At 35.3% G+C, this 11,266-nt stretch overlaps 1 long non-coding RNA gene across 1 annotated transcript; it reads right to left on the bottom strand.

Annotated features, from left to right (window-relative positions):
- Nucleotides 1–8: 8 nt before the first annotated feature.
- Nucleotides 9–2,692, bottom strand: LOC129768049 (uncharacterized). The gene is made up of 3 exons (XR_008741620.1): nt 2,315–2,692; nt 2,161–2,252; nt 9–170 (listed from the first exon to the last, which is right to left on the bottom strand). It is a non-coding gene; the product is annotated as an uncharacterized LOC129768049 (long non-coding RNA).
- Nucleotides 2,693–11,266: the final 8,574 nt, after the last annotated feature.

Below are 11,266 nucleotides of genomic sequence, written 5' to 3' on the forward strand. Positions count from 1 at the left end.
AAACTTAGAATATGCAAACATAATTTACATTGTACTTTGTTCCCCTCAATTTTTTTAAAGAACTCCCAAGCCGGACTGATTTTGGATTTTTCTTGATTTTTTGTCGAAGGTGTTTCTGACATCGCGAATTTTTCCCAATTAGGCTTCTTCGGTTCCAATCGATATTCAATCTGAAAAGAATAAACCAATTTCAATCACAGAGTGTCGGCTATCTAGAAAAATCTTGAAAATCAGGGAATATAAATGAATTTAAGCCCTGTCAAAAAAAATCGCCTATTGAATTTTAAATAATGGCAGTAATTGGAAAGTTTGTTATACAAAAATGTTTATTTATCTTGGAATATTATGTATATTTTTTATTTTTTATATTTTTTTCTGTGTACATTTACTTTGGTGCATGTTGCCTGCCTTTGTCTGTGCGCGAAGGTAAAGGACAAAAAACGCGAAAGCAAAGCATACTGTTTGGTATGTGCATATGAATTTTTTCCTACAACATATGCAAACAGGTTCATATGAATCATATGAAATCAAAAAAGCATACACAATAAATCAAGCCAGTTTCTTTCAAATATTATTGTCATTTACCCAAAAGCTCATACCAGCCATCTCCTGGGATGTTGCAATCAGCTGTGCCTGGAAACAGTCATGTGTCACAAATAATTTCGTACTGTTCAGAAGGACATGATCGTATTGGAAAGATTCACGAGGATCGTTGAGAAGGTCCAACTCGGTCGTGTTGGAATAAGCTACATGATGACGTTGGGCATTGTCCCGTATTATAAATCTGCTCAAAGAACTGTTGAGATTCTTTGCAAGTTTGCTGGTGATAATCAGAAAAAAAATTTAACCAACATCAGATTCCTTCGTCGACGTAGTTCAATGCTTGGCGTTTCATTTTATCAAATGATTAATCCATTAGCAACTTCTAGTTATTTCGATTAAATTTTCTGTTTTTATCCATGAATGATGGTAATGGAACAAAGAACCATTTATCAGAGAATTGCATTTGACAATGAAAAAACTCCGAAAAACTCGCTAATATTTGATGACAAATAAATTGTGATTTCGTTTGGAATGAAAAGGAATGTTGAATACACCAGCTTTAACTTTCCTCTACTCGCGCATAGGTTTGACAGGCAGAGAGTGAATGAGATGGCTGAATTAAATAATTATTAAAACTGAATGAAGTTAAAGAAAAAAAATCTGGAGTTTTGGAGTGAGTATACGAGTTACGATTTTGCGCGGGAATATAGGAGAGTTAAAAATTATGAAATTATCGCCGTTAACATATCATCTGACGAAGTTCGCATTCTCCCTTAGGTATTCCGTCGTTGATTTCTGTTGAAAAGCAGGACTCGAAAAGGTTCCGACTATATTAAGCTCCAGCAGAATACTCATATTTCGAATTAGTTTCGTTGTGTCGAAATATTGAATCACAATGAACAGGTATTGATAAAATTGAATATAAATCGATTTAGATCGGTAAACATAAATGATTCAATCATTCGGAAAACTCTAACGTGTTAGAAGCTTATTCTTAATATGTTCAGTGCATAATTACTGGAGATGAAACGGATATTCAAAACTATCCGGCCGGATACCGGATATTAGGAAAAAAAATCATAAAAATAAGATAAATTATAACACAATTAGCATATAAACATCATTCATACATAATTAAAAATAAGATTTGATTACTTATTTATTAGAAATGTTATTAAAATTAAATTATTATCAACTCATAACAGTATTAATTTATAAACAATACTCAAAATTAACCACTGGATAATTATGATGCATGAATAACAAATTTTCAGCAATTGCTAACGACCATTTACGCTTTGCTTTGCACACCAGAGTAGCTACAGAGAATAATCAGTTTTTTTTCCCTAAATCCCGGTTAAAAAGAAAAATATAATGCAGTAGAAACCCGATTATCCGCGGAATAGGCTCTATAGAATTACGGGCTCACTTCAGCGGATAATCGGGGTTCTATTGTACTACTAACCAGCGACTAACGGTACTCCCCCGGGAAGGCATTGATGCTTCAACTCTATCGCCTTTGTCGAAGTGACCTTATACCGTGGTTCCGAATGGTCGAAACACATTTACCAGCAAAATTATCGTCAGAGAACCTTTTTATAACCTATTCTAAATTACCTGAAAAAACGCGCTCAAAATGGCCGTGAAGAAAAGGCAACGCTGTCCTTTTTTCTCTGGAACAGGATTTCAATCTCCCTGGATATCTGAACCTGCGAATAAAATAAAATTCAACACTTTTTCAAATAAAATATAAGATATATTTAACAAATACCTGCAGTATTTGTTAAATTTTCTCCGCAAAAATATTTCTTTCACTTTCGCTTCCAATTCGCTTTTTGCGCCATAAGTCGCGATTACAGTCTGAACCCTAGCACTGTTGAAACAAAATGACTAATGACAAAGCCCACTGACAAGACATGCAGATCAAGGTGTTTACGAAGTGGGGTGAGCCACTACATGGTAAATCAAATATAATCAAAATAACTTATAAAAAAATAAAACAGCAGCGGTCGTATTTTTTTTTCTTCTGGGTTTGGATCGATTAATCGACGCAAATTATTCGTTCGCTTCGATTATTGGTTGCGCAGTATTCGTTCGATTAATAATCGATTTCTGTAGGAAGTATTCGATTAATCGATTAATCGAACGATTATCGGGGATCAATACTTGGGTGTTTTCAGAAAAGTTATTAAGAATATTGGCTCGAGTAATTTGGCGGATTCATTTAAACTCTTTCTAAGTTACAGTAAAAATTAAAAAAGCTAAGTTTTAAATAACTGTTAAATCACCATTGCGATGTACAGTGGTTACAAAGCAAAAATATGTGACTTTTAATCATTTTTTCTTTAAAAACGTGCACGTTTGTGCATCACTACTCAACGTCATTTTGTTCGTCAGGGTTTGACGTATTCGGCAAACTACTTTTCGAGCTCGGGAACTCTCGGGAACATAACTTTTTATACCAATTTTTACAGCACAATTTACTCAATTTTAGTCTGTTTTCTTCATACTTAATCTACTATTGATGTTTATTTGCATTATATTAATATATAAATCAATTTCTGATTCTATCTCATTATCAGACCTCAAATTTGAGTTATTTTGCGGTAGTTTTATTGCAGTTGGTGATAGCAATTGGTCCTTTTTCAATTTTTTGCAAGCTGCTTATCAAAGAGTCGGATGTCATAAGCAATCTTACAAAAACATCCTGATTACTGATCTCTCTTCAAGTTGAATTTTGAAGGTTTAAAATGTGTTAGACCCCTTTTCTTGATATGTGTGATTTTTTTCAGAAACATACATATATAACTCAAATTTGAGGTCTGATAATGAGAAATCAGAAATTGATTTATATATTAATATAATGCAAATAAACATCAATAGTAGATTAAGTATGAACAAAACAGACTAAAATTGAGTAAATTGTGCTGAAAAAATTGGTATAAAAAGTAATGTTCCCGAGAGTTTCCGAGTTCCAAAAGCAGTTTGCCGAATACTTCAAACCCTGACGAATAAAATGACGTTAAGTATTGATGCTCAAACGTGCACGTTTAAAAAAAATGATTAAAAGTCACATATTTTTGCTTTGTAACTACTGTACATTGCAATGGTGTCATTTAACACTGATAGTGTTGTGTATTTTCATGTTATCTAAAACTTTGTGGAACATGATGAGTTGATATAATGTGATTTAGACATAACTTAAGTTAAAAAATTAGTTTTGAGATAGTCTCCCCAGAAAAACAGTTATATCTCTGAAGAACTGTTAGATAGATATTATATATCTCCAGCACAGTTTCATAAAATTTATAGTTTTACAATGTTGCTGAAGACATAAATCAACTGTCTCGTAAGTATGTTAGTTAGTTTTTTAATTTTTACTATAACTTAGTAAGAGTTAAAATGAAACCGCCAAATTACTCGAATCAACATTCTGAACAACTTTTCTGAAGACACCCATGCTCTAAAATGTAACGTAAGACGAGAAAAAAAATTTGACCGTCTTTTTTCACAACGGCTCCATGTGCGTCACCTTCCTTTTTGACCTGGGTGCCACTTTCTTCGTTCAATTTGAATAGGATTTTCAAACGGAATATGATAGAATAGGCACTTAAATGTAAATATGGGATATGTAGAATAATAGAAAAATCAAAAACATTAAAAAATGTAGTTTTTATACTATACTTTTAAACGGTTTTACTTAGCATATTGTAAGTATGTTTATATGTTTATTTGTAGGTTCGTCCCATATCAATAAAAATTTAACCCCCTTCCTGTTGACCGATTGATCTGAAATTTGAAAAACTCTTTTATCTCTACTATAGTTATAAAACTGCGTATTTCATGATTTTTAGAATCCAAAATGGCGACCGTTACTAAATGGCGAATTCCATATTTTCTCTAAATTCCATCAATTATTATCCATTAATATCCACGAAAGGGCTTGACTAGCAGAACATAGTTGTTTGTGAGAAAAAACAAATCCAAAATGGCGATACATTTTTTCAAAACCTCTTCACCATGTATATCAAATGAAAAAGGCTTGACTAGTAGAACACATTAGTTCATGAAAAATCCAAATTCAAAATGGTCAATTACTTTTATTCATACAACTTTCGTACAGAGCAATTCCTGCTTATAATTTTCATTATTCTTTCGAAAAATTGTGACTCAAAAACCAGATTCTCCCCAAATCCCAACCAAATATATATATCTGATTTTGAAATTTACCCGGTTTATTTTTACGTGGATTTTGGAATTTAGGCGGTGTTTTTACGCGTATTTTGGAATTTACGCGGTTTTCTGTTACGCGGTTTTTGTTTACGCGGCACATATCTCCCGCGTAAAAAGCGACTCCAGTGTATATGTTTCCAATGATGCGTTCAAAGCGGTTTCATTTAATTGTTTGTATGTTTGTAAATTTTTGGCGGATTACATATTTTCTCGAAACCCCATAAATATGGGTATCTAATGAAAGGACTTGACTAGTAGGACACAGTTATTTATGTAAAATGGAAATCCAAGATGGCGGCCGTTATAAAATGACAGACGACATATTTTATCAAAACCTCATCAATATGGGTATCAAATGAAAGGACTTGACTTGTAGAACACAGTTATTCATGAAAAACGTAAATCCAAAATGGCGACCGTTACGAAATGGCAGACTACATTTCTTATGAAAACCCCATCATATGGGTATGAGATGAACGGGCTTGACTAGTAAATCACAGTTATTTATGACAAATTCAACCCGCATATGGGTATGGAATGAAATGATTTGACTAATTTAATAAAGTTGATCATGAAAACATTCCATTCGAAATATTTTAAAAACGTTTGGGATATAAAACGGGGAGAAAACTGTGTCGTTATCGAAAAATGCTATACTCTCCCGACTGATAATTCGACATTATCAACATTATATGGATCAAGTGAAATCAGTTCTAGTGATTATAAAAAGCTCTGTATTGATTGATTTCGGAGCTGGTAAAGCGATTTACAAATCTTGAGTCAGACGAATTAGCAGTCTAACAAATACTGCTAGATTTTCGCTTCAAGTAGCAAGGTCTTGGGATAACAGAAAGTACAACTATGTACACCAGTCGTTGATAAGGATGCTAAAACTGAAATCCATAGAATACATACCCACGAAACTACCTCAAATGAGCTGGCTCTTTTTATTGAGCGCACGGCTCTGAGCCGCTCGCTGAAATGAACCGTTTTGTCCATCTCTAATATATTCTGCTTTGACGAGATATCCATCGATCGATAGGTTATCCCACACATCAGCTAACAGTTCCCTTGCATATTAAAACTGTGTCGTTTCCAGTTCCGGGTTCCATGTTTTGAGCTTCCTCATGATCATGAGGAAGTATTGAACCTACTAACTCCCGGAAAAGAGGAGCCATCCGACGTTCAGCTCGGTTGAAAGTACTGCGTTCTGAAGCATTTGTAGCAACGAATATTGCATCAAGATTAAATTGATCAAAATGATAAATTGAAAAGATCTTAACCTTTTTGAACCGAGAGTTCTCGTCTGGTCCTCTATCTACAGTAATCATGATTACTGGCTTGATTATCCCTTGATACCGAATAATCTCGAATTCAGGCAGCTTGCACACCCTTTTGAAATTGAGCCTATGAGAAAATGAGTTCAAAGAACAACGTCTTTTTGAATGAACTACATTGGACCACTGTATTGAACTGCTTCAGCATTACCAAGGAGCCCTTGCCTGCGATAAAAGACGATAACAGACGGAATAAGGTTATGTTTAGCAGCCATGATAAAATCATGATCCGGTAGATGAAAGCTATATTTGAGATGCATTGATCAGTGCCTGCTAACTGGCTGCTTTTAAGCCCATTACAACACGTGCTTTATCATTTTTACTCAAGACAACATGTTCATGTTCTAATGGAGTAATTCTGCCGTTTTACGTATAGTTGTCTCATGTTCTAAAATCAGCAACTGAGAAACATGTAATCAATTTTTTGTACCATAACTACCAGAAGCATTTCAGTTTCACAATACACAGGGTTTTTTTTATTAACAGTAAACTATTGTCTAATTGAGCGTGAAAATTTTCCCTCAGTTGAATCAATCAAGCTTGATTACGGGTTAAAAAACTCATGATGGGACAGTTATGTTCAGAATATCAAAATGGGACGATTGAACTGTTGTTTGTTGTGTTGTTTTTTCTGAAATACTGGGAACAAACAATAAGTTTTTTTGTGTTTTTCCGAAAATTTTTGCATTAAAACATCGTTTTATGAAGAAGGGAGTGCTCTGCAGCACCTTTGCTGAATATAAATCTCATTGTTATTCATTCGTTCTAACAAGGTGAATACGTGTTCTATTGAACTTTTTTTTTATTTGTTTGAGAATTAGTTCGATCGTCCAAATCAAAAATGAGTGCATTAGCCCTACTGAAAGCGTGACATCAAATTCTTGTATTTGAACCCGTTTATTTATTATGGATCTACAAAAAAGCATGGTGGGACAGTTATGCCTGCAATATCAACATGGGATAATTGAACTTGATGTTTTTTTTAAGCTGGGAACAAACAATAACTTTTTTTGTGTTTTTCCGGAACCTTAGGCATAAAAACCTCGTTTTATGAAGAAAGGTGAAAATTGTCAAAAAGCAACATGGGACAATTATGCGTAGAACGGCAGTAAGGTGCTTGCGAAAAATGCTCGGAATTTGAATGACTTGTGATGAAGATTCTTGAATAATAATTTAGTTTCTGTCATGAACTAAGCTCCGTATCGACTGGCTCTCGGATCATATCTCTCTCTCGAAGTCCTACATTGAATACCATGATTTTGCATCGCCGAACTTATCAATTAAGGTAATATTATATTATCAGGCACGTAGCGTAACCGGCACGGCACGTTTCATGCAAGACAAATATTATTGCGTGTGTTTCAAATGTGTATGCGTATATATAGCGGAACGGCTCCGGACATACACAGCACGTTTCAGACAAATGCATGAAGGTATTCTCGAAAAGAATATTTTACCGGTGCCGGGCACGAACTACACGGGCGAGTTGCACCATACATACAAATAAAACGTCGAAGTTCGTGGTATGGGTTCGTTCGTCGCTCTTCGGTACGACATCGGTTCAATTACCAGTAGCATTTCTCCGCTCCGTCTGCGCTGCTGGTCCGAACAGAGAAGTTGCTATGCCTGATGATATGAATACATCATGTATTTGTCTGCAGGTGTCGGTACGTGGCGTTTACGCTACGTGCTGGATAATATAAAACGGCCTTTACACTCTATTTGCTCCAACCAAACCTACGCTGAGAAATACGATCGGCCGGGGAACGACGGAGAATCATTTTCGACGTAAATATTATGCTTTCGATGATGCGAAGGCGGATGCGGAAGGAGAGACGTACGGTGAAAACCAACATAGAATGGAAGGTAGACAGAAGAAGGTACATCAACAACATAAGGTAAACAATTTTGGCAATTTCGCCATATCTTCGTGCTCCCGGTTGTTTTTCCCTCTCAATCGATACTTCAAAGCGTGATGGAAGATAATTATAAATAATTGATGGAAATTAATTGTTATGAATTGATGGAAATTAATTACAATTTATTATTGGATGATTTACGGAACGATGCAAGACCGGGACTCCAAAAAATAACAACAGCTAAACTTCAAAATATTCGTCGGAAGCAAACGCAAAACGAATGGGTTTGTGTATTGCGAGAGATGTGTTGATTTTCAGAAGCAAAATTTTGCGAAATTGTCTGCGGAGAGTAAAAAAAAATGCCCGGCAGGAAAGGCGGCGACGAATGGTCATAATTTACGGCATGTATGAAAAATATTTATCGCCAAAACGAGCGAGCGCACAAAAAAATTGACATCTAATTGCGCACTGGGGAGAGACCAAGGCACTCCCAGAGCGTCCTTGAGCGTAGAAAAGAAAGCCATCATAAATGATTTAGAGGCTGCCATAGGAGGATTATTTTTGAGTGGCGAAATTAGATATATTTGGAATGTCGCTTTATTAGATTCTTTCTTCCCGATCCGCAGCAAATGTTGCGAGCTATTCTTAGAGAAGAAAATACATTGACGCAAGAGGAACATCTCAGACAAATCAACCCACGCAGCTTCTGGTCACAGAGGTAGCAGCGCATCGGCAATTAAATTGATCACCTCTCGCTACAATAAAAAATAATATCACAAATAATACGGAAGTCTCAAGTAGTGCGTTCGGTCTGCATTAATTCACAGCACAGCACCGAAGGACGCTGGACGCGATTCCGCCTCTCGAACGACTGTGGTATTATTTTTAATGCTATATAGTCTGGGTGATTCCCGGCCAGCGGAGAGAAACTGTTTTCTGCAGTAATGACGCTCTGTCATCACAAATCCATTCCGATGGTTTACTCCTCGGTTTCGGTGGGTGTTTTGGAATATTTACGAATCGTTAGGCACATCACATGATGGAAGGAATTTCATCAATGCGAACGTTTCCAACGATACCATTTGTTTGGGGAATGGATCCGAATGCCGGTAATGGATGAGTACCGAGGGTATCGGGAAGTGTCAAATCAATAAAACAAATGGTCTGAATGTACGGAATACATTTTGGTTTCGTTTATACGGGTTTGCAAAGTGTATCCAATCATTGAGATTGCTATCAGGAGAATGGTTCCGACGTTGTCCTCAAAGCTGTCTTCAGAATGTGTGTGTATTATGTCAAGTATTTCCTACCTGACATCGCATGTCGTCTGTGGACGCTTGCGAATTGGTCAGAATCATCTTGAAAAGCTGTTCCACCGCAAATGCCGATTTATTATTGGTATTTATTTTTTTATTAAATTTTGCAAACACATTTTTTATGACCAAATAGAACAATTTGCAACATCGGTTTGCCATTTTGACTCTAGCCTTACTTTAGAGAAGGGCTTAAGAAAAGATTGCCTGAATTTTTTCCAAAAAAAATTACCCAGAAACGGTTGGTCCAATTGTTTTTTGTATTCATTTTATTTCGAAGATAATACTTTGAACTCAATATGTTGCAACGGACAACTAATGAAATTTATTGCATAGTACGCCAAAATGGAAATAATGGACAAAAAATTATAATTTTTTAAAAAAGCTGATTTTTTTAAAATTGTTGAAAAGTTTCTTATAGGGTAAGTGTACCAATTATAGAGAAAATATCTCACCAACTTATGTGCACCCGTAAATGTGCACCCGTGGCCGAGTGGTTAGTGTCTCACATTATCATGCCGGGTGTTCGGGTTCGGTTCCCGTTCTGGCCGGAGGATTTTTCGTCAAAGAAATTTCCTTCGATTTGCACTGTGGTCACGCGTATTCAAGAGCTTGCCCCTCGGAATACATTCAAGGCGTATTATTTGGCTTAAGAAATCTCAACTAAGTATTAATAAATGACGCTAGTTAATGTATACGTTAAGACGGCAAAAGTTCCACAGGGACCGTTAACGCCATTCAAGAAGAAGATGTCACCAACTTGCAGAAATTGGCGAATAAATACTCTATTTTAGTTCAAAAATATACAAAAGTATATTTTTCTAGCAGTTTTCTAGGTAATAGTTTTCCTGAAAAAGTGTTAATAGGATTCAGCTAATACTTCAATAATAATTTATTAACCAAAATATGCCTCTAAATTATATTCCTAGTATACAATACTATATCGTTGATTCTACACTTGATAAAAATTATGGGAACGAGCGCGAAGTCGAAGTTTTTAAGTGATTTTATGAACGCTGTAACATTGTGAAAAACCAACACATGAAGATGCGATGTACATCGTTATAAAGCTACATGTTTTGAGATGTAATACTTGAATGCTTCTATCGTTTTGTGTGTAGATGTAATGGATAACAAAACTGGAAAGAATAAAATAGATTCTTTCTGTTTTTTAAAAAGATTTGTAGTTTAACACAGTGTTTTATTAACCAAGTCAATAATAAATCCAATTAACCTTATCAATCAACATTCATTTGATTCCAAGTACGCTCCTGTAGGTAATTTTACTACGGGAAAAAGTTTTGATAGAATGAAAAATTTCACTTTTTTCTAATATCAGAAGGCAGTTTCGAAATTTCCAATTAATTCTGTACAAGACTCATTATTGATTATTCATTATTCGGCAATTTTTGCCTAATTTTTCTCTGACGATAACCATGGACATGTTGAAACATGGACAATTTCAATTCAGACAGATTTTGTGCAACATAATTTCAATATGCAAGAACATCAACCAATTATTAGTATTCAAAATTTAAAAAAATTAAGAACTTCCGGGATGATATTCTGAGGGAGGGTACACTTAATTAACTACAAATCAAAAAATAATTAACAAGCATTACAAGTTCCGGTTATGATTTATCATCTGTTAATGAAAAATCATTGTTTTTTTTTCTAATATCCGGTATCCAACCGGATGCCAAATATTGACCGGATAGGGAGGATACCGAATATCCGTTTCATCTCTAGATCAGACCGTTGTTATGTGCTTCCCGGTTGTAAAATAACTGCCTGCTCCTCGTTGACTAGCCTCTCTGCTAGCTGACACGAGAATCACAAAGGTGTGAGGGTTGTGATGCAGTTCTCGCTTCTCTTCACGAACTGAACAAAGCAAATTAACGAATCCACCTGAGATTTAATTTTCAACAGAGTGGATCAAACAAATATGCTTCGAACGAACATAGTGTTATTTCAAAACACT

Source organism: Toxorhynchites rutilus, chromosome 2, assembly GCF_029784135.1.
Source record: "Toxorhynchites rutilus septentrionalis strain SRP chromosome 2, ASM2978413v1, whole genome shotgun sequence".
Classification (NCBI taxonomy): Eukaryota; Metazoa; Arthropoda; class Insecta; order Diptera; family Culicidae; genus Toxorhynchites; species Toxorhynchites rutilus.